Below are 25,456 nucleotides of genomic sequence, written 5' to 3'. Positions count from 1 at the left end.
CTGGTTATTATTCCCTTTTGATCATGGACATCTCAAATATTAATTTAATATTAATACACATTGTATACTCTACGTACACAGCCATTTCTCTAAGTATCTATTTTACATAAATTTTATTGTTATTTTTGTAACAGGTAGCATAAAACATTTTTTCAATTTTTAGCATATTTTGCTTTTAGGAAAATGTTTTATAATTTTTTATTTATATATAAATATTTTTCTATGCTTGAACTTACTAGAAATGACAAATTAAATGTGAAAACTTTTAGGTGTCATATCTGGTAAAGACAGAATAGTTAGATTTAGATTCATTTAAAAAAATAGGACATGGCAAAACTCACACTTTACTCTTTTGTTTTGTTATGGAGTGTGCAAGAATTACAAACCACCAAGCATCTGAAGCCAAATCGAAAGGGAAAAAAGATCTTTTAATGAGCATGCCAGGTAAGTGGCTGGCAGCAGGCTAACACCTTAAAGAACTTTCAGCATTTGAATTTTGGAAGTACAGAGTTTATAAAGGCAAAACCCACAAAAATGATAAGAACACTTGAGGCATGTATAGGTCAAAAAGACCTGTTGAGACAGATATTTTGATTACATGAGAGAATTGTTTTAATTACACCATTCAAAGTCATCCTTCTTATACATCAGGGCCATAGACAGGGACATGGGAAGGTCCCACTGTACTGTCAACATAGATATAGCTGTCAGGAGGCTGAAAAGAAAACATTTTACAATGAAGTAAGGTCAGAAAAGAATGTTGTTACTTTGGTTCTATTTCATTTCAGTTTCATAACATGAAAATGCTATATAAAAAAATTTAAGAGTATAGTACAACATTTATGATTGCATAGAATATATCTTGTAAAACCTTTGTTTAATATTTAAAGAATATTTGTTTTAAAAAAATATAAGTCAGAAGTAGGTCAGTTCTGATTCTAAAAATTATGGCATTTTTACACCTTAATGTTCAAAATGGAGAAATTACTTGTTTAGAAAATCTCTCTAAATTCTTTTCTTGGTATTTTAAGCCAATAGCCTGCTAATAATTTTGTTATTATGTCAATTAATCTGACTCTATGTCTGCCAACTTTCTTGTCCAAAGTGTATTAATTTACTAAAGGAATAACTAAGGATAATGTTACTGCTGCTAATAACCACCACTGGTTTGTATACATATTCTTGTGATTTTATTAGGTGCATAATTATTGGGTTTAAGTTTCACAACCAAAAAGAAATATTGACAAAGTTTAGTTTTCACTATTAAATATTAGATCGGACTCTTAAAAGAGACAAAATCTAGGTAAAAGCTGTAGGTACATGAAGAAAGTATCTCAATGAATTCCTGGGATAAGAATAGTTTAAGTACAAAGATTAGAGTTGAAAGCACATGAACCATAATAGATGTGTGCTATGTAGCGTGGTGCAAAGAAGAGCCAGCAAATCACCTTAATGAGAACAAAATCAATACAAAGGAGGAGAGCAATGGCAGAAGAGGTCAGAGAAGCAACAAGCACAAGTGATAAGACAACTTGTCAGTGCAATAATGGATCCTCCTACTTGTCAAGACCAAGTCACATCTATGGGTATTATTCTGTCATAACCAGTATAGTCCTTTTTACATTCTAATCTGTTTGGATAGTAAATTCAATAAATACCTTCCTCACAAGCATTGCAGATAATTTTTATACTCTATACAGGCAGTTGCTAATCAGGGTTTAAATCAGAAGGGAAATATTTCTGATTTATGATCAGAAGTTTCACTCTAGCAGCTGCCTTTGGGGCTCCAAATTCTTGAATATTCACAAGGAAAACTCTTAGGAGTTAATTATGGATATACAGATGAGAGATTATGGTGGATCAAAACCAAATGACAGAAGTAGAGATGAAAAGAATTGCTTGGAATTTCAAATATTTTAAAATAGAGTGGAAATGATAGTTTGGTTCATGATGTTGATGTTTTCATTTTGTTTTGTATTTTTTGTTTTGTTTTGTTTTAAATAATGGATTCTAGCATGAAATAGATTTTTTTTCTTATCCTAAAATCTACAAGTAAAAATTTGCCATCCAGAGAAACAGTGAAGGCTGTGTGGTACATGATGTTTTTGTGAAATTGCGAGTTCATATTTGGATATACTAAATTTTAAGGTATTGAAGAGAAAAATCAAATGGTATGTTTTTGTATATGACAGAATTTATAAAAGAAGCCTGAATTAAAGATATAAATTTGAGAGTTTTCAGTTTATAGGTTATATTTAACCACAAGGCTGGATGAGATCATCATGAGTTAGGAATGGGATCTTTCAATATTAAAAGCTGGAGAAGGGCGGGCACTGTGGCACTCACCTGGAATCCAGAGGCTCAGGAGGCTGAGGCAGGACAATTGCAAGTTCAAAGTAAACATCAGCAATTTAGCGAGTTCTTAAGCAACTTATTGAAATTCTGTCTTTAAAAAAAAAAAAAGTTGATGCAAGGAGAAAGATACAATATCAGAGACCAAGGACCAAATCCTATGATATGGGAAAAAATTAAATAGGGTATTTAGAACCATAATGTATCTTTTAAAATATTATTTTCCTCTGAAATAAAAATTTCTCCATCTGTTTCCACATTTTATGTTTCTATTGTGTGTTCTCTGAAATAAATTGTTCAAATGTCAGTCATCAAGTCAATAATATTATTTTATCTCTAACAGTATCCTCTTAGAAGTCTTTAATTGCCACCCAGTTTTCAAAACACATTATGATTATTCTATTCTTGTATAAGAACAAAGAGATGATTGCTTCTGATTTGGCTTCATGAATTTCAGCTAATTGTCTTCAGAGTTTATCTAAACAAATGGCATTAAATTTTTTGTCCTAAAAAGTAAGAAATTAAATATTATTTTACAATATTCTCATTTTGAAATATGCCACCACAACATATCAAGTTCTAAATTTTAATTTTACATGAAGTCACTTAATGTTTTTATTTAAAACGGTGTTAACAGGTATGTGAATTACATATTTCAATATTGGTTGCTATTCATCATTTTATTACATTATTCATCTAAAATATCAACTTAAAAGAATTGTAGAATAAAAAATAAAAACTTTTGTAGAAATAATGTATGTAAATGCTCTGATGCAATGTATATGATTCTAGAGTTCAAAGAAAATGTATAGAACTCAAAAAGAAAGTGATAAATTATATTAGATTCATGTGAATTTGCCATAAAATTCTAAATCTATTCATTGTAATTCAGATTTATGCAGCAACTCCTTTGGGTAAACAAATGAGTCAAACTCATTTTAAACTTTGTCTTATTTTCTACTTGGAATGAAAGAAAACATGACCTAGTCCTCTAATTCTAATATATCATTGTCTGCATATTCCAAGAGTGAAATTATTTCTAAAATCATTAGGACCAGTTAATATTAACCAAATTTACATTAGCTAAAATTTAATATTAATATACATTTTGAAAACAATAAAATATGTCACTAATATGAAACTCTAAAATGCAAAAAGTCTTATTTAAAATGAATTCCTTGGAGGGAAAAGAATTTTAAACAATTCACTCTATCTTACTTGCTTCTTTTTCCCTTTGTTGGGCTTCTGTAACAAACATTAAAATGTGAATAATAATTATATTACTTATTTAAATTATGGTATTACATGTAAGATGGGTCTCTAAAGTAGGTTGTAGCACTATTAGAATGAAGTGGTAAGTACTATACTTAACAGGAAGTAATTGCAATGTATTAGAAAAAAACAATTTAAGCTTTGAATTCACAAAGATATTCCTCTGCCCTGTTTTTCAAATGTTTATATTAATTGTTTAAACATATCATTTTTAATTGCTCAATTTATTATTATTTCAAAATATATGTTAAAGATAGTTCTGAGTTGTATTCAGAATTAACTTTCTTGTATCCCATACAAATAGAAATCCCTGAAATGAATTTTCATAGAAACCAAGGAAAAATCATTTCAAAAATAAAGGAGCACATGAATAAGGTACTTATTTTCAATAAGCTCTTTTTAAAATATCAGACATAATTTATTTAATGTTTATTAAAAAATCTGTATAAAGTTGATAAGTGCTATTGTGGTTATAAAAAATGAATCCTATACAGCTTCTCATAAACCTTACCATATCATGAAATTCTTAACTCTAGAATATTTTACTGTGAGGGTAACACACCTGAAAGATGGTACACTTATGGATAACAGAATATCATGCATTCCAAGGCCTTTACAACTAGGAATACTGTACTTGGACATTAGACAAAATGTAGAGTCTAACACGGGAAACATCTTTATTTAGAGTTTTTACTGTTGTTGATGTTTGCCTGCCTGTTTAATAATTCTGTGCTTTCTTCTGGTTTAGTAGGTAAGGTCAGAACTGTGGGATGCATAATTTTAGGGGGCATGATTTCCCATGAAAGTGCAATTTCCACTGCATTGCCTCACTGCATGGGGCTCACTTTCTGCTTAAGAAACTCTAAAAGACTTAGAATTTAGAGGAGAAAACAGAGCTGCATGTACTTAGCTAAATGTATTTTTTTTTTAAGCTTAAATGCTTGGAAATTTTTGCCAGTCTCTATCACTGTTCTAAAATGTGTGGTCAAGGGTAAAGATAAAAAGAGACAGAAACACTACTGTCCTGGAACTTTTGTATCTTGTAGGAGAACAAAAAAGAACTACTACAAACATAAAAATATCTAATGCATCTAATTGTACAAAAAACATATTTTAGTAATTTTTTGTCCTTTTTTCTTATTTATAGGTGCAGATACTACATTGCGATTACCTTTTTTTATTTTTTGTGATATATTATTTTGTTGTTTTTGAATTTACATAGTAAAGTTGACTGATTTTTGGTGTATAGTTTATGAATTGTAGCAAATGAACACAGTATAGAAGGACCAGCACAATCAGCATATTGAACAGTTGCTTCACTCTCCCATATACAAACTGTGGAAAACACTGAGCATTTCTTCATCACTGCATTTTCGTTCATTCAAGAATGTCTTAGGAGTCGGGCATCATGGAGTACACATATAATCTCAGTGGCTCCACAGGCTGAGAGAGGAGGATTAAGAGTTGAAAGCCAGCTTTAGCCACAGTGAGGCACTAAGCAACTCAGTGAGACCCTGTCTGTAAACAAAAATACAAAATAGGTCTGGGGATGTGACTCAGTGATTGAGTGTCCCTGAGTTCAATCTCTGGTACTTCCCCGACCCCCCAAAAATGAATGATATAGAAGGCTGGGAATATAACTCCATGGTGGTGTGCTTACCTAACATGCAAGAGGCCCTGAGTTTTATCCTCAGACCTGGAAAAAAATTGTTTTGTGATTAAATTATAAAATGTGAAAATTTTCAAGAATAAACATAATATCTTTTAGACTCATCTACTTGTTATGCATATTAACAGTTTATTTCTTTTTTATTTTTGAGTTTTCTTTTGTTTGGCCACATCACAGTTCATTTATCCATTCTTCCATTGAAGAAGACTTGGATTGTCACCAGGTTTGTGTGTCTAAGAATAGCTCTGTTAGTGACATTCTTGAGAGAGGTTTGTATCTAGACCAAGTTTTCATGACCCAGAAGTAAATATTCAAAACTAGGATCACTTGATTACATAGTAAGTGAATGTTAGACTTTATTAGAAAATGACAATAGAGGCTGGGGATGTGGCTCAAGTGGTAACGCGCTCGCCTGGCATGCGTTCCGCCCGGGTTCGATCCTCAGCATCAAATACAAACAAAGATGTTGTGTCCACTGAAAACTAAAAAATAAATATTAAAAAATTCTCTCTCTCTCTCCCTCTCTGTCTCTCTCTGTCTCTCTGTCTCTCTCTCTCTCTCTCTCTCTCTCTCTCTCTCTCTCTCTATATATATATATATATATATATATATATATATAATAACAATAAATTTCCTGAAATGACTATAAATATTTTTATTGCCACTATCAGAAGGATTCCATTTGAACTGAATCTTTAACAACAATTTGTAATTTAATAATTTTGGCCATTTTCATAGGCATGTAATGATACCTCATTCTTGATATCTGTAATTTGTTTCTTCTGTACATTGTCAGTTTATTTAGAGGTTCATGCATTTCATCATCTTTTCAAGTAATTTTTTTAAATTTAAAATTCTTTAAAAATTATTTCTAATTACTTCTTTGTCATTTCATATTTTATGTTTTGGACTTTTTTTGTTTTGTTCTGTCTAGTTTCTTGAGGTAAATGATCAAAATAGTTTTTTGATATTTATTTCCTAATCTAAGTATTTAATTGCTTAGATGAAGTCACTGCTTTATCTACCTCCCACAGATATAGATGTACAATTTGTTCACTTTCATTCAGTTCAAACTATTGTCTAATTTTTATTGAGGCCTCCTTGCCTACCTGTGAGTCATTTGAAGATGATGATGTTGTTATTTTAATGTTTGATTTTTTTTGAAGATTTCCCTGTTATCTTTCTGTTAACTGGCTTCTACATCGATTCTATTATGGCCCCAAACTTGACTGTAGGTTATCAATTCTTTAAAATTTATTGAGTTTCTTTTTTGAAAATTTGGTATTTTATCTTGATGAATGATCTGTGGACCCTTGAAAATAATGGATTTTCAGCATCTATGAAACATTATTAGTGCTGTTGTTTGATGGTAATATTTATCTCTACACTCTGCCTGATTTTTGTAGTTAGTAGTCATATTGGCAGTTTAGACTATGAAGCTTCATCCAAACTTTTGGGTTTTTCTCTTCCTCCTGTCTTCTCTATCCATTTTATTTTGAACTTCCAATGCTAGATGTACACTAATTTTGAATTCCTATATCTTCTAGGTTGCTACTTTTATCATTACATAATGTCCCTCTATAAGCTTAGTGTTTTTCTTTATTTTTAAGTATTCTTTATCTGATATTAATATTCCTTTGATTAGCTTTTATATGATAACATTTTCCAGCATTTAAATTTTAACTTATTTGTACTCTTTTATTACATGCGAAATAAAGATGGGTCATGGATAAAACACTCAAGGTTAAGTTCCTAAAATATATGCCATGCTACTTAGGGTCATTTATAAACCTATACTGCTTCAAAGTTGGCCCAGAAGTTCAGAAACAAGTTTACACTGTAATTTTCCTGAACTCCTCCCTTTCCATGTTCTCCTCGGTTTATTACATTTCCTTGGAGTTCCCTTTTCTTCTTTCCAACCACAGGACTGTGCTTCACTTATATTATACTGTGAGGTCATTTTTTCCAACATATTCAGGGCAAGAAAAAGAGGAAAAATGACAAAGTGCAAGCTTTGGGTATTATAGTTTCTTTAATCAAAAATGAAAAGTTCATTACTGCAAATATTTGGATGTCTGTGGCTTACCTGTGCTCGGGCATTTGACAGTACGAAAAATGCAAAGAGGAAGGAGAGAGTTTGAAAGAAAGAGAGAGAAGGACAGAAGAGAGAGAGAGTTGGGGGGGGGGTTCAGGCAGAGAAATAGAAAGATCCATTTTTTTTTTTTGTTTCTTGTTTCATAGTACAGAGCTTCTTCTGGGGTATTCTGCATCTACACCAACATCCTCATCCTATTTTTAAACTGTCATGTGCTCATTACTGGTCACTGTAGATTGCTGGCTCAGTGATAGCTTGATTCTGATATTTTATTCCCCTCCAAGTTTACCTTCTCCTATTTACATTTTTAGAGTTTCAATAGAAAGCCCTAAGCAACTGAGTGATACAATATCAACATAAAAATAAAAAGAATGGTGATATGGAGATGTAACTCAGAGATTAAGCACCACTGAGTTCAGTTCTCCATGCAAAAAAAGAGTTATACAATTGTTGATTCATGCATATTGTTCATATCATATCATATGAGCATTTTCAGCAAATAGGCAGGGTAGAATGAGCTTACTCCATCTTAGCCTGGAACTGACACTCTTAATGGCATATTAGAATGAATGAATATTATTGATGATAGTTAAACTCCACATTAATAAATTGTACCTCTGTGTATGTATATGTGCACACATGTGTGTGTGTGTGATGTGATGATGCAATTGTATTTTTTTATTGTTGGTATTAAGGATTGAACCCAGGGATGCTTAACCATTGAGTCACATCTCCTGTCATTTTAATGTGTTTTTTTTTTTTGAGACAGGTGTCAGTAACGTGCTTAGGGCCTCACTAAGTTCCTGAGGCTCCTTTGAACTAGAAATTCTCCTGCCTCTGACTCCTGAGCAGCTGGGATAACAGCTGTGCACTACCCCATGAAATTTCTGGGTATATTCCCTTTAGTCTATCTTTGCCTAAAAAAAACTATGAATAAATATTATTGACCTTCCTTTGAAATATCAGTGGAAACTTCCATGACCCCTTACCTCCAGAATTTGGCATTCCTGCAGAACCAACACCATGTGGATGATGCCAAGTTCTGACACCAGCTCAGTCAATAGCAAGGATTTCTTGGACCATGACTACAGTGGACTGTGGGCAGTCTCAGTGCCTAGGAAGCTAAGCATGGTGAAACAAATACCTGCAAAACAGCTTTCTAGTCTCCTCTGTGTGCACAGGGTGACTCTATGTTATTTTAAATAAATTTTAATTTTTATACCCTTGAACCTATGATGGATGTGGTCTGGCTGATTCCTGAAATGCCCTCAAGGCATCTTTCCTATTGTCTCTGTGCAAAGCCTTGTCTTGTTTTTAATGGCAGGAATGTCTTCAACCACCATAACTTCCTTGAATGCAGTATTTTGTGTGTTTCTCTGGCTTAACTACAAACTTTTAAACTATTTTCTTTCTGCTCGCTCTTCCTGATTCTTACAGTAAACTTAGCCAAAAGCTGCCAGCAATCTTGAGCCACCACCTGAAAGCCGGGCTGCCTTAAAATTTTCTCCATGGTAAGGTACCGTGGTGAATCCCTGTAATCCCAGCCACTGATTCTTGATTTTACTTCTTGCACTTTAGGAGTCCTGTTAAGGAAGTCAGGTCCTAGGCTGACATGGTGAAGATTTGATCCTACTTTCAGAATGTCAATAATTAAGACTACAAGTAACCATAAACATTGGTGAAGATGTGAGGCAAAAAGTACACTCATACATTTCTGGTCAGACTGCAAATTATAGGAACCCCTAAGGAAAGGGGTATGGAGATTCCTCAGAAAACTTGGAATGGAATCACGATTTGATCCAGTTATACCACTTCTTGGTTTATACCCAAAGAACTTAAAATCAGCATACTGCAGTGATGCAGCGATATCAATGTTTATAACAGCTCAACTCACAATAAAGTATGGAACCAATCTAGGGGCCCTTCAGCAGATAAATGAATAAAGACAAGGTGGTACACAATAGAATATTACTCAACATTAAAGAAGAATGGAATTGTGGCATTTGCAGGTAAAGGGATATAGCTGGAGAATATCAGGCTAAGTGAAATAAAATAATCCCCAAATATCAAGAGCCAAATGTTTTCTTTGGTATACAGATGCTAATTCAATATAGAGAGGGTCTAAGGCAGAATATTGTTACTTTGGATTAGGTAGAGGGGAGTGAAAGGAGGGGAGGGCTTATTTGGGTAGGAATGATAGTAAAATGAACCAACATTGTTACCCTATGAGCATATATGATTACATAACGTTTGATTCTACATCATGTACAATCAGAATAATGAGAAATTATAGTCCATGTAGGTTGTGTCAAAGTGCATTCTACTGTGATGTATAACTAATTAGAACAAATAAAAAAATAAATTTTCTGCATGATATTAATTAGTCTATCACTTTAATTAGTCTATCACTTTAGACTCACACGAAGTCTCAGGACATGGGCAAAATGTACATAAGTTCTTTGCCTGAGTATAACATGAATAACTTCTAGTTCACTTCCAATACAACCCTTCTTTCCCTCTAAAATCCCATGATCACAGAGTTTTCACATGTTGGCATCCCTATAAGTATTCTGGTTTTCCAAGCTACCTCTAGAATTGCCCATTAAAATTAAGTTATAATATTCTAAGGCTTTTCTGGCCTTCACCTCCAAATTTTCCTCCTACAAAGCAAATCAAAATATTTCTGAATCACATGGATAATTTCTTCACAGCAACAGCCCAGTTTCTTGCACCAGTTTGTATGTGGTCAGCTTTTTGTCACTGTGAGCAAAATTCTTGACAAAAAAACGAGTTAAAGAAAGTAAAGTTTATGGTGGTTTATGATTTCAGAGTTACAGTCCATGGTTGGCTGGCTCCATTGCTCTGAGCCTGAAATGAGCAACAGAATAGTGGAAAGTTACTCACTTCCTGGAATCTGGAAAGGAGACAGAGAGAAGTAGAGAGGGAAAGAAGGGGAGTGATGGAGGGAGGGAGGGAAGACGGGGGAGAGAGAAAGAGAGAGAGAGAGAGAGAGAGAGAGAGAGAGAGAGAGAGAGAGAACAAACACACAAGGAGCCAAGGACAAAATATACAATCTTGAAGAATGAGCCAGTGACCCACTTCCTTCAGCCATATCCCACCTGCCTACTGCTACCACCCAGTAGTAATCCATTTAAATTACTAATCCTTCAAATTGACTAATCTACTGATGAAGTTGTGACTTTCATGGTTTAACAGAACTGCTAAAGAACAGGAGTAACTGTCCCATTATTCCCTTTTTATAATGGTATATTCATTGGAATTATCCAATTCATGTTCCATGACCTCATATTGATATAGTATAATATATGTGAAGTATTTATAAAAACATAAAGTATATTGATAGTGCATAAAATACTAGTTTTGTTTGCTGTTTGCTTTTGTGTTGAAGTTTAAAGTCTCACAAAGAAGAGAGGCAACATTCAGCTCTCATACGGATGTGAGTACACCTTAAGTGAAGAACCTAGGGTTCTACTTGGAGGACTAAATGGGTTTTGAGTTTCAGTATCTTGAGAAAAAGTTTCTATATATGAGGAAGGAAAGTAAACAAAAGGTTATTCCAAAGAGGGTAGACTATGGAGCACTTCTTTAAGTGATAGTTTAACATCACTGACCCTCTCTAGCAGTTTGGGGCCTTACGACTAGTTCAGTCTAGAGAAATGTAAAAGAGAGGAATGCACATCACTACTCAGAAGAGGCAGTGTTTCCTCCCTCCTTCTCTTTCCCTGCCACACAGTGCTCAAGGTAAATATGTTCCAGAATACAGCATAATAATCATGGAGAAGAATCCCAAGGTTGTGGAAAAAACAATTTTTTTTTTCTTGTCCAGGAGCACTATATTAGTTTTTATTTTATTTATTTATCTATTTTCTGGAACCGGGGATTGAACCCAGGGCCTTGTGCATGCTAGGCAAGCACTCTACCAACTGAGCTATATCCCCAGCCCTATATTAGTTTTGATTACTAAAACCTAGTCAACTTTGTCTAATATATAGGGGAAGAGAGCCAATTTTTCAGAGCAGTCAACAGGTATTGAATGCTAACTGGTGCACAGATCTTAAATTCCTTTTTTTTTATTGGTTGTTCACAACATTACAAAGCTCTTGACATATCATATTTCATACATTAGAATCAAGTGGGTTATGAACTCCCATTTTTACCCCAAATACAGATTGCAGAATCACATCGGTTACACATCACATTTTTACATAGTGCCATATTAGTGACTGTTGTATTCTGCTACCTTTCCTATCCTCTACTATACCCCCTCCCCTCCCCTCCCATCTTCTCTCTCTACCCCATCTACTGTAATTCATTTCCCTCCATGTTTGTTATCCCATTCCCCTCATAACCTCTTATATGTAATTTTGTATAACAGTGAGGGTCTCCCTCCATTTCCATGTGATTTCCCTTTTTTTCTCCCTTTCCCTCCCACCTCATGTCTCTGTTTATTGTTAATCTTTTCTTCCTGCTCTTCCTCCCTGTTCTGTTCTTAGTTGCTCTCATTATATCAAAGAAGACATTTGGTATTTGTTTTTTAGGGATTGGCTACCTTCACTAAGCATAATCTGCTCTAGTGCCATCCATTTCCCTGCAAATTCCGTGATTTTGTCTTTTTTAGTGCTGCATAATACTACATGGTGTATAAATGCCGCATTTTTTTTATCCATTCATCTATTGAAGGGCATCTGGGTTGATTCCACAGTCTAGTAATTGTGAATTGTGCTGCTATGAACATCGATGTGGCAGTATCCCTGTAGTGTGCTCTTTTAAGGTCTTCAGGAAATAGTCCGAGAAGGGCAATAGCTGGGTCAAATGGTGGTTCCATTCCCAGCTTTCCTAGGAATCTCCATACTGCTTTCCAAATTGGCCGCACCCATTTGCAGTCCCACCAGCAGTGTACAAGAGTACCCTTTTCCCCACATCCTCGCCAGCACTCATTGTTGTTTGACTTCATCATGGCTGCCAATCTTACTGGGGTGAGGTGGTATCTTAGGGTGGTTTTGATTTGCATTTCCATGATTCTATACCTAGAAGACCCAAAAGGGTCTACAAAAAAAAACTACTAGAACTAATAAATGAATTCAGCAAAGTGGCAGGATATAAAATCAACACACATAAATCAAAGGCATTTCTGTATATCAGCGACAAAACTTCTGAAACGGAAATGAGGAAAAACACTCCATTCACAATATCCTCAAAAAAAATAAAATACTTGGGAATCAACCTAACAAAAGAGGTGAAAGACCTATACAATGAAAACTACAGAACCCTAAAGAGAGAAATAGAACAGGATCTTAGAAGATGGAAAAATATACCTTGTTCATGGATAGGCAGAACTAACATCATCAAAATGGCGATATTACCAAAAGTTCTCTATAGGTTTAATGCAATGCCAATCAAAATCCCAATGGCATTTCTTGTAGAAATAGATAAAGCAATTGTGAAATTTATATGGGAAAAATAAAAGACCCAGAATAGCAAAAACAATTCTAAGCAGGAAGTGTGAATCAGGTGGTATAGCGATACCAGATTTCAAACTATATTACAGAGCAATAGTAATAAAAACAGCATGGTACTGGTACCAGAACAGGCGGGTGGACCAATGGTACAGAATAGAGGACACAGAGACTAATCCAAAAAGCTACAACTATCTTATATTTGATAAAGGAGCTAAAAACATGCAATGGAGAAAGGATAGCATCTTCAACAAATGGTGTTGGGAAAACTGGAAATCCATATGCAACAAAATGAAACTGAATCCCCTCCTCTCGCCATGCACAAAAGTCAACTCAAAGTGGATCAAGGAGCTAGATATCAAATCAGAGACTCTCCGTCTGATAGAAGAAAAAGTTGGCTCCAATCTACATATTGTGGGGCCGGGCTCCAAATTCCTTAATAGGACACCCATAGCACAAGAGTTAATTACAAGAATCAACAAATGGGACTTTCTTAAACTGAAAAGTTTTCTCTCAGCAAGAGAAACAATAAGAGAGGTAAATTGGGAGCCTACATCCTGGGAACAAATTTTTACTCCTCACACTTCAGATAGAGCCCTAATATCCAGAGTATACAAAGAACTCAAAAAATTAAACAATAAGATAACAAATAACCCAATCAACAAATGGGCCAAGGACATAAACAAACACTTCACAGAGGAGGACATACAATCAATCAACAAGTACTTAAATTCCTTTTCAACAGTTAGCATTCAATACCTATTGACTACTCTGAAAAAAAAAATTCTTTCTTTTTTTCCCCTTTCTTTTTAGTTTCCTGTTTACTAGTATTTTTGTGTGTTCATATGCAATTGTGCCTTAAAAATTTGATTTAATGAACAACATGTCTCTTCCATTTTAGTGTAATAATTTTAAAAAACCCAAGTTATTATGGAGTTTCAGTGACAACTTGGAGTAGATCTTGTTCATAAGTTTGCTTATGAGAGTTTTGACTTAAGAATATTAGCTTTTATGTATTTATATAACTATCTTATATAAATATATTAGTTTTGTGAGTGATTTTTCTTCTATAGCAGTTGTAAAAATATATCATAATCAAAACATTTATACACTTAAAAGAACCAATATATTTAAAAGAAGGTGAAGTTTTTGACTATAAACTGTTTATGTGTTTAAGCCTCAGGTAATCATTTGCTTATCATTAGATTCTGCTTTCATGGCAACACACCAAATTTATAAAATATATATTATCATTTAGGTTCACAAAAATTGGTTCCAGGCTACCTGGTGCTGTGGCAGGTGGGCAGTGCTCTATCCATGCTACTTCCAAATGTAGAATTTCCCTGCTTCCTGTCCAAGCTTACAGCTCCCAGCTTCACAATTATTTGTCCAAGGGCCTTCTCTGACCTCCAGAGACAAAACTGCTGGAGGACACTAGGCTAACAAGAAATTGCAACAAAGTTAACAATCCCCTGCAGCAACGTTAAACCAATGATGAATTTTACTTGAGAGTGATAAATCATAACAAGATTTATACCTTGTACACTAGAGTTCCTCATGTGGATTAAGCTTCAATAGCCTGCAGTGTTTAGAAAGGTAAACTATTTGGGCTTCATTTTTTCTCTCTTTTACATTCTCAATCTACTACCAGCATCCCATCATATTAAAATCCAAATAAACTACTTGTGTTTGAATCCTTATTTCATATTCTGCTTTATGATAATTCAAATCTTGCCACTCATACTCCCTGAAGCAGACCCTTTTTATCTCAATTTGCCTAAAATCTTAGTAATTGCATAACCCACTGTAATGGACTGTGCATAATAGTTCCAAATATACCAGTGCTTTTCACTGCATGACCCTGAAACTGTATTTATACATAGATAAAATCAAACTCACTTTGATTTTGGGCAAGGTTGATATTAAGTATATATAATACAGTTATTTTGGGGGGTGAGGGGGGTCCCAGGGATTGAACTTAGAGGTGCTTAACCATTGTGCCACATTCCTAGCCCTTTATAAGTATTTTATTTAGAGACAAGATCTTGCTGAGTTTCTTAGGACTTTGCGGAGTTGCTTAGGGCTTTGAGAACTTGTTGAGTCTGGCTTTGAACACATGATCCTCCTGCTTCAGCCTCCTCAGCTGCTGGGATTAAAGGTGTGAGTCACCACAACTGGTTTCAATCAATTTTAATTGCAAATAATTTATACAGTTTTTCCTGCCAAAAGTATAATCCAAAATAGTTTAAGCAAAAGTGTGATTTCCAGTTATGCTCTTGGGATTTCTGTTATATACATATTTATGTGCAATTAACTCAGACATCACATTGCTTTATGATGTCTGACTATTTGCACAAAACATTTTGGAAACTATAAAGTGCTAAGTAAACACTAATGCTTATAAATTTTATTTTTCTAAGAAGTAGTAATAATGAGTAAAAATGCAAAAACAGTTAAAATGCAATATGGTTTTAGAGAAAGACGTTGGGTCAATCAGTTTGAGTAATCATAATGTGATACTTTTGATTTTACCAAAATACAGAAAGTTTTATAAATTTTCTAATCTCTAGTTACAAATTAAGTAATTTATAATACAGGAAATATAAGTAGTAATTACTTTTTTGCTTAAGATTTAAAAGAAAAAAATAGAAATAGAAAAATAAGTACTGTACTTGTTCCAAAGCAATTTTTTATGTCAGCCACTCTATTTCAAGGAATGCAAGAATTCCTATTGTTAAATCACCATTACAGCTAATATAATTAATATTTTGATGACATAGCACAAAAATGTTATTTGAAACTGGAAAAGATATGGATAATTATATGACTAGGCAAATATCATTAAACTACTTCAATATTAGCAAGTTAATATAAATCAATTCATAAAATAGCTCAAAAATTTTAGTTGTTAATTTTTCAAAATACCAAAATTTCCAAGCCCCGCATTGCAAAACAAACAAATAAAAAAGCAACAACAAAGTACTGTGAGTTCCAATGCTTATTTCTCATCAGATGAGAACAATTCTGCTTAATAAAAAGTTAGACTCTGCAAAATTGAAAATAGGCACAGTAAATCAGAATATAATTTTTAAAATGCAAACTTATACGATAAATAAAAAGTTGTACATATTAAAGGGGTATCATGAAATATTTTGATGCAAATATATATTGCATAATGTCTAAATACTATTAAACATATCTTCCTCAAACACTTATTTCTTTACTGTGAAAACATTCAAAATAATTTCTTGAAAAATTGGGCATAAGAAATTAATACCAAAATTTTTTTCATGCATTTTTAAGCTATAAAGTCAACAGTAACTGAAAAAAAATATATGAATAAAGCTGAGAAGCTTTAGTGGCAGTTAGTTGTAGAGAGCTTGAAGATATCTACTAAGTAAGCATACTTACCCAAAGAAAAAAAGATGAAAACAAAACATGCCTTTTCTTGGACCCCATGGAGAACTAAGGTTGGAGCACAGATTGATACCATGAAATTGAAACTGAGATGTTCTGACCTGAAGCAGAAGCCACAGTTTCTCTGGGCTGCTCAGGAATATATAAATCATGATTTTGGTGAATTGCTGGAGAATGAGTATGCACTAGTGTTAGTGTGGAAACTCTTAGTAATGCAGTATTTAGTCACATCACATGCACTTACAGGCAAGGAGATGGGATGTCACAACATATTATGCAGAGATGCACAGGGAGGTTGCACTGGGGAGAAAATAATAAGAGAATAGGTTAGGGGAGGCAGTTTCTGCATTAGTAGGAGGATAGGGATAACTCCTGGCTATCACAGGAGGATGTGATTATCTTGTCTGAATAGTTGTACAAGTTGGAAAAAAAAAAAGGTGAAACCTTTTAGATTGAGGACCAAGTAGGGTGGTCAGTTAGAGAGTTCAGTTAGTCTGGCTGATTGGGTACTAAGCTAGGTGTGGAGCTTTTTCTGCAGGATGGTGATAGGTGAATTCAGTAAAGTCAAAACATAGAAGTTCAGTATACAAAAGTCAAATGTTTTTCCTTATACCAGGAATGAACAATCAAATGTTGAGACTGAAAAATTATATAACACAATAGATTCAAATATAGTAAAGCAGGAAAAAAACTAACAAATCCCTAGATCTGTTTATAGAAAATAACAAGACATTGATGAAAGAAATAAAAAAGTCTAAATATATTATAGAGATATCCCTGTTCATGTTGGGAAACTCAATATTTAGATTTCAATTGTTACTAAACTTGATCTATATATTTGATAAAATTCTAATAAAAATACCAATAATCTATTTTGTAGATAATGGATTTAAATTTAAAATAACTATATAAAATCAAAAGACCTAGATAAATACACCAGTACTGAAATTTAAAAAAAGAAGCATAAAATAATCATTGAATAAAAGGATATGAAAATTTTTGTACATGAAAAAAATCTCCATATTTCCAACATTTTTATTATAACTACAAAATACAGAAAGCAACCAAGATGTTCTTAAATCAGTGAATGGATAAGCTAAATATGGAACATCCTTACAATGGAATATTACTCAATAAGGGAAAAAGAAATGAGCTATCAAGACATGTGAAAAATGAATGCAAAGTTTTCATTGCTAAGTGAAAAAGGTCAGTGTGAAAATGCTACATTTTGAGCAATTTCATTTCTAGGAATCCTGAAAATAAAATCAGAAAGTTTAAGCAAATCAAAAGTTGCTAGGGGTTTTGTAAGTTTGGAGGAACTACTATAGAAACTAGATGAATTATCTTCTATAATCAGTAAGGGTGAATACATGACTCAATGTTTGTCAAATTTAAAAACTTTATAGTATAAGGTAGTGAACATACATTTTAAAATAACACTTAGGAAGGTCAAGGTGTCCCAGGATTGAATGCAGACATGATAATAACATCAAACCATTTCACAAAGGCATCAAGCAATCTTACAGAACCAAGTGGAGGGGGGGAATTGTCAACCTAATTATCTCTGTAAATGAGTGGAAATTTTAAGTTTAAATACCAAAGAACTGTATGTAAGCACTAGATTTTATTTGGTGATGTGTTCTTCTTTGGGTTGTTGCTTAGTTCTGAAACCACTTTACATATATGGTGGAATTGAACAATTATGTAAATTTGTGACAGTTGTCAAAAGCCAGGTTTCTCATAGGAGTTTGGGGTTAAAAACAAGCAAGAAAATATAATACTGATCTATGTTGGTAATAGATAACATTTTAGAAAAAGCAGTATGAACTTATGGTTAGCTTACCATTGAAATAGACAGGAATGCTTATAGACAGGTATATTACAAGTTGGTTTTCAGAAATATATTCTCTTTCTCTGTTAACTGTTTGGGTCAAATAGTGCACCTCCTCTCTGGTATTATCTTTTACTTCCATTCTCTAATCAAACAACCTTGGCTTCTTGACTAGATTACTGGGTCAGAGAATATGTCTAATAATCTTGATTGGATTATCCCTAAAGTGTATAAATAAGTGATTGAATAAACAAATAAATGGAAGAAAATGTAAAAATTCCAATAAAGGAATAAAAAAAGTTATGAAGATGATTCTTGCTCTAGGAAGTAGAGTTTAACTCTTCATGCTTTCAGTGTTCACGGACCCCAGTGACTTATTTCAAAGACCACTGTGTGGAAAACAGAAAGAGAATAGATTATAGAAACCTGAATATCTCTACCCCATTCTGATGATCAACACTAATAGCAACACTAATAAGAAATAATCTTGACATCATGCATGAAATTGGCAATACTTCTACAATACTCCCACCAATAACTCAAAATCTCAGTCTAATTATGAGAATCATATGAGAAAAATCTCTTGTAAAATAGTTTTTTTTTTTTTAAATTATGACCAACATCCCTCAAAATTTTTGAGATCATAAGAACAAAGGTATTCTTATTAAACATCACAGTCTGCTAATAAATGTAATGTATCTACAAGTGACTTGGCAACTAAATGGTATCTAAGAAGGAATTTTGGAACAGAAAAAAGGATATTAGGAAAGAAAGTATGGACTTTAGTTAATTATGTGTCACTATAGGTTCATTAATTGTGACAAATGAACTTTGCTAATCTTAGGCATTAATAATAGAGGAAACCAGATGTGAGGTATTTGAAAACTCTGTATTATGCTCCTACGTTTTCTATAAATCTTATTCTAAAATTTTTAACAAGTTTATTTAGAGAATATAAAAAGAAAGTGATACATTAAAAGAACATGTTAGACAACCTAAAGGAACTCTGAGTAAAATAAAATCTATTGAAGCAATAAATATTGAACATAGTATTAGATTATGAACTAAAATAGAAAGTATATATGTCCATGGTGATATAAGAAAATGAATAAATAAATAAACAAACAAGATGAGGTATATCTTTCAGAAGCACTCACTCCTTTGAATATATATATTTACTGATAGATATTAGCTGTATGTGTGTGTGTGTGTGTGTGTGTGTGTGTGTGTGTGTGTATATATATATATACACACATACACATACACATGTATGCATATATCAAACCCTTCAGACTCTACTTAAGGTGGGGCTATTTGTCCTATCTTGTTTCCAAAGGACAGATTACAGAAAGTGAAAACTAATTTTGACAGTGGATAAGTTTGCCCAATGCTACATTACCCATTGCCAGTTGATATATTTATCACCTCATGTAATGAGAATAGCACTGTGTGATATTCTTGCTGAAAAAAACTCCCCTTATTTTAGGATACTCATGAAAATAAATTATCAGACAATCACAGATTGGGTATCATTCCACAGAATACTTAGCTAGTGCTTCTAAAGACTATCAAGGTCATAGAAAACTATAAAAGATTATTAGATTATCAGATTTGAGGATACTAAGGGGAAATGACAAATAACTCCAAAGTTCTACCTTGAATTGTAATCTGATACAGAGAAAGAAAATTATTGAAAAAAGGAGTAAAACCCAAATGAAGTCTGGAGTTAGTTAATATGACTGTACCAGTACCAAGTTTCTTAGATGGTATACTCAATGCCACGGTGACAGGCTATTTAGAAAACTGGGTGTGGGTTATATAGGAACTCTCTGTTGTATGTTTAAAACTTTTCTGTGACAGTAAATGTTCCAAATCTTCAAATTTAAAAATAAACATTTTTCTTATAAATAGTATAGCTAATACCATTAGCTTTGCTGAAATAATAATGGGTTAACCTTCTTTTTCATTCCTCCACCAAGAAATGAAGTGTGCTTTTCAAATTACTTCTAATTGTGCTGAGTTTGTGAATGTTTTGTAGAATAGAGACATGATGGAAATGACAATATGCCAACTCAGGACCTAGTGTAAAAAGTGATAGGCAGCTTCTGCTTCCTCTGTCTTTGAACTCAAATGTCATGTTTTGAGAAAGTCCATGCAGTTGAGTGAAAGAAATTTGAAGTTCCCAACCAAGAAAACCGAGCTCTCTAATGACAACCAAAATAAACTTGTCAGCCATTTTAATGTGGACTCCCAGCCTCAGTCAAGTCACTTCAGCTAATACCATATAAAGAAGAGATAAGCTATTCATACTAAGCCTTGTTTTAATCACAAAGTCAGGATCAACCAAGTGATTGTAGATATTTTATGCCTCTTATCTTGGGGTGGGTTGTTATCCAGCAGTATGTAGTTAAAATGAAACCGTTTCAGAAAGGGTGTGCTCCTGAGGCAAAAACCTAAAATGTGAAATTAGCTTTAGTCAGCATACTCCAGCAATACAAGCATACCCATGTTTACAGCAGCACAATTCACAATAGCCAAATTATGGAACCAGCCTAGGTGTTCACCAACAGATGACTGGATTAAGGAAATGTAGTATGGACATATGATGGGGTTTTATTCAACCATAAAGAAAAACAAAATCATGTCCTTTTCAGGAAAATCAATGGAACCAGAGTATATTATCCTAAGTAAGATTAACCAGACTCAAGAAAATCAAGTGTTGTTATGTTTTCTCTCATATGTGAAAGCTAGAAAGTGGGGAGCTGGGTGAAGAGGGACCTCATGAAAACAGAAGACCATTACACTAGAAGAAAGTAACATGGAGAGGGAGAATGTGAGAAAAAGGTCAGGAAAAAGGAGGAATGAAATAGGCCCAATTATGCACTGTACATAATCACAATGAATCTCATTATTATGTACAATTATGATGAATCAATAAAAACTAAAAAAAAAAGTTTAGGAACATTGGTAATAAAAGGTTTCAAAGACACTGTTGGTGAAATCTGTAAAGTTAAGGATATTGTTATATAGGAGAAAAGTAAAATATATTTTGTAACACAGTTCCTTGAGATATTCTCGGAAATAGAAATGGCATCTGATTAACCCATGGACAGGACTTGGGACATTTCCAGGAAGAATGCTATAAGCACTAGGTGACATCTCTGATGTTGAGATAAAATGTAAACCTGCAGGAAGAGCTAAAAGTAATTTTTCAGTTGGGAGGTAAAATTTAAACGTAAAGGAGTAGGAATATGTTTGAAAATAAAACTTTCTCATTCTGGCCTTCTAAACAATAGGTTATTAAAATAAAAAGTGGTTTTAGAAAAAGTTCAAATTCAGTTTGATTTTAATAAAACTTTTCTACTGAGTCAAATATATCAATGGCGGAGCTTGTTAAAACCTTTGCTAAGTCATCAGAAAGATTTAAGAATATACCCCATAAACCCATGCACCTAGACAAAAGGACTACTAAACATCTTAAAGTGTTTTCAAATAACGGCCTCAAATATGACCTAAAATACAGAAGAGCCTGCCCTGGAAAGAAATGTGGGCATGACTTTTTTTTTTATTGGTTGTTCAAAACATTACAAAGCTCATGACATATCATCTTCCATACATTTGATTCAAGTGGGTTATGACTCCCATTTTTTACCCCAAATACAAGTTGCAGAATCACATCGGTTACACATCCACATTTTTACATAATACCATATTAATGACTGTTGTATTTTGCTACCTTTCCTATCCCCTGCTATCCCCCCTCCCCTTCCCTCTCATTTTCCCTCTCTACCCCATCTGCTGTTGTTTAATTCTCTCCCTTGTTGTTTTTTTCCCCTTTCCCCTCACAAACTCTTTTTTTTTTAAGAGAGAGTGAGAGAGGAGAGAGAGTGAGAGAGAGAGAGAATTTTTAATATTTATTTTTTAGTTCTCGGCGGACACAACATCTTTGTTGGTATGTGGTGCTGAGGATCGAACCCGGGCCGCACGCATGCCAGGCGAGCGTGCTACCGCTTGAGCCACATCCCCAGCCCCCCTCACAAACTCTTATATGTAATTTTGTGTAACAATGAAGGTCTCCTTCCATTTCCATACAGTTTCCCTTCTCTCTCCCTTTCTCCCACCCCACTCCTCTCTGTTTAATGTTAGTCTTTTCCTCATGCTCTTCTTCCGTGTTCTGATCTTAGTTGCTCTCTTTATATCAAAGAAGACATTTGGCATTTGTTTTTTAAGGATTGGCTAGCTTCACTTAGCATTATCTGCTCTAACGCCATCCATTTCCCTGCAAAATCCATGATTTTGTCATTTTTAGTGCTGTGTAATACTCCATTGTGTATAAATGCCACAGTTTTTTAATCCATTCATCTATTGAAGGGCATCTAGGTTGATTCCAAAGTCTAGCTATTGTGAATTGTGCTGCTATGATCATTGATGTGGCAGTATCCCTATAGTATGCTCTTTTAAGGTCCTCAGGGAATACACCGAGAAGGGCGATAGCTGGGTCAAATGGTGGTTCCATTCCCAGCTTTCCTAGGAATCTCCATACTGCTTTTTAATTTGCAGTCCCACCAGCAATGTACAAGTGTACCTTTTCCCCCACATCCTCGCCAGCACTTATTGTTACTTGACTTCATAATGGCTACCAATCTTACTGGAGTGAGATGGTATCTTAGAGTGGTTTTGATTTGCATTTCTCTGACTGCTAGAGATGGTGAGCATTTTTTTCATATACTTATTGATTGATTGTATGTCCTCCTCTGAGAAGTGTCTGTTCAGCTCCTTGGCCCATTTGTTGATAGGGTTGTTTGTTATCTTATTGTTTAATTTTTTGAGTTCTTTGTATATTCTGGATATTAGGGCTCTATCTGAAGTGTGAGGAGTAAAAATTTGTTCCCAGGATGCAGGTTCCCTGTTTACCTCTCTTATTGTTTCTCTTGCTGAGAAAAAACTTTTTAGTTTAAGTAAGTCCCATTTGTTTATTCTTGTATATAACTCTTAGGCTATGGACGTCCTATTAAGGAATTTGGAGCCCGACCCCACAATATGTAGATCGGAGCCAACTTTTTCTTCTATCAGGCGCAGAGTCTCTGATTTGATATCTAGCTCCTTGATCCATTTTGAATTAACTTTTGGGCATGGCGAGAGAAAGGGGTTCAGCTTCATCTTGTTGCATATGGATTTCCAGTTTTCCCAGCACCATTTGTTGAAGATGCTATCCTTTCTCCATTGCATGCTTTTAGCGCCTTTATCAAATATAAGAAAGTTGTAATTTTGTGGATTGGTCTCTGTGTCCTCTATTCTGTACCATTGGTCCACCTGCCTGTTTTGGTACCAGTACCATGCTGTTTTTGTCACTATTGCTCTGTAATATAGTTTGAAATCTGGTATCGCTATACTGCCTGATTCACACTTCCTGCTTAGAATTGCTTTTGCTATTCTGGGTCTTTTGTTTTTCCATATGAATTTCATGATAGCTTTGTCTATTTCTATAAGAAATGCCTTTGGGATTTTGATTGGCATTGCATTGAACCTGTAGAGAACTTTGGGTAATATTGCCATTTTGATGATGTTGGTTCTGCCTATCCATGAACAGGGTACATTTTTCCATCTTCTAAGATCTTATTCTATCTCTCTCTTTAGGGTTCTGTAGTTTTCATTGTATAAATCTTTCACCTCTTTTGTTAGGTTGATTCCCAAGTATTTTTTTTTTGAGGATATTTTGAATGGGGTGGTTTTCCTCATTTCAATTTCAGAAGTTTTGTTGCTGATATACAGGAATGCCTTTGATTTATGCGTGTTGATTTTATATCCTGCCACTTTGCTGAATTCATTTATTATTTCTAGTAGTTTCTTTGTAGACCCTTTTGGGTCTTCTAGGTATAGGATCATATCTTCCGCAAATAGTGATATTTTAAGTTCTTCTTTTCCTATTTTTATGCCTTTAATTTCTTTTGTCTGTCTAATTGCTCTGGCTAGTATTTCAAGGACTAAATTAAATAGAAGTGGTGAGAGAGGGCATCCCTGTTTTGTTCCAGATTTTAGCAGGAATGCCTTCAGTTTTTCTCCATTTAGAATAATGCTAGCCTGAGGCTTAGCATATATAGCTTTTACAATGTTGAGGTAAGTTCCTGTTATCCCCAGTTTTTCTAGTGTTTTGAACATAAAAGGATGCTATACTTTGTCGAATGCTTTTTCTGCATCTATCGAGACGATCATATGGTTCTTATCTTTAAGTCTATTGATGTGGTGAATAATATTTATTGATTTCCATATATTGAACCAACCTTGCATCCCAGGGATGAATCCTACTTGATCATGGTGCACATACCACTCACATGGCCCTCGGAAGCAAGCAGGAGTGGCCATACTCATATCGAATAAAATCAACTTCAAACCTAAGTTAATCAAAAGGGATAAAGAAGGACACTATATCCTGTTAAAAGGAACTATCCACCAACAAGACATAACAATTATCAATTTATATGCACCAAATAATGGTGCAGCAACGTTCGTAAAACAAACTCTCCTCAAGTTCAAGTGTCAAATTGACCACAACACAATAATTATGGGTGACATCAACACACCACTCTCACCATTAGACAGATCCTCCAGACAAAAGCTGAATAAAGAAACTATAGATCTCAACAACACCATCAATAACCTAGATTTAACCGACATATATAGAATATATCAACCATCATCAAGTGGATACACGTTCTTCTCAGCAGCACATGGATCTTACTCAAAGATAGATCATATATTATGCCATAGGGCAACTCTTAGTAAATATAAAGGTGTGGAGATAATACCATGCACCATATCTGATCATAATGAAATGAAACTGGAAATCAATGATAAAAGAAGGAAGGAAAAATCCAGCATCACATGGAAAATAAACAATATGTTACTGAATGATCAATGGGTTACAGAAGACATAAAGGAGGAAATCAAAAAATTCTTAGAGATAAACGACAATTCAGACACAACATACTGGAATCTATGGGACACAATGAAAGCAGTTCTAAGAGGGAAATTCATTTCATGGAGTTCATTCCTCAAAAACAGAATAAACCAACAAATAAACGAACTCACACTACATCTCAAAACCCTAGAAAAGGAAGAGCAAAACAACAGCAAATATAGCAGAAGACAAGAAATAATTAAAATCAGAGCGGAAATCAATGAAATCGAAACCAAAAAAACCATTGAAAAAATTGATAAAACTAAAAGTTGGTTCTTTGAAAGAATAAATAAGATCGACAGACCCTTAGCCATGCTAACGAAGAGAAGAAGAGAGAAAACTCAAATTACTAACATACGGGATGAAAAAGGCAATATCACAACAG

Source organism: Spermophilus citellus, assembly GCF_964194105.1.
Source record: "Spermophilus citellus genome assembly, chromosome: 7".
Lineage (NCBI taxonomy): Eukaryota > Metazoa > Chordata > Mammalia > Rodentia > Sciuridae > Spermophilus > Spermophilus citellus.
Note: the sequence above shows the minus strand (reverse complement) of the source record.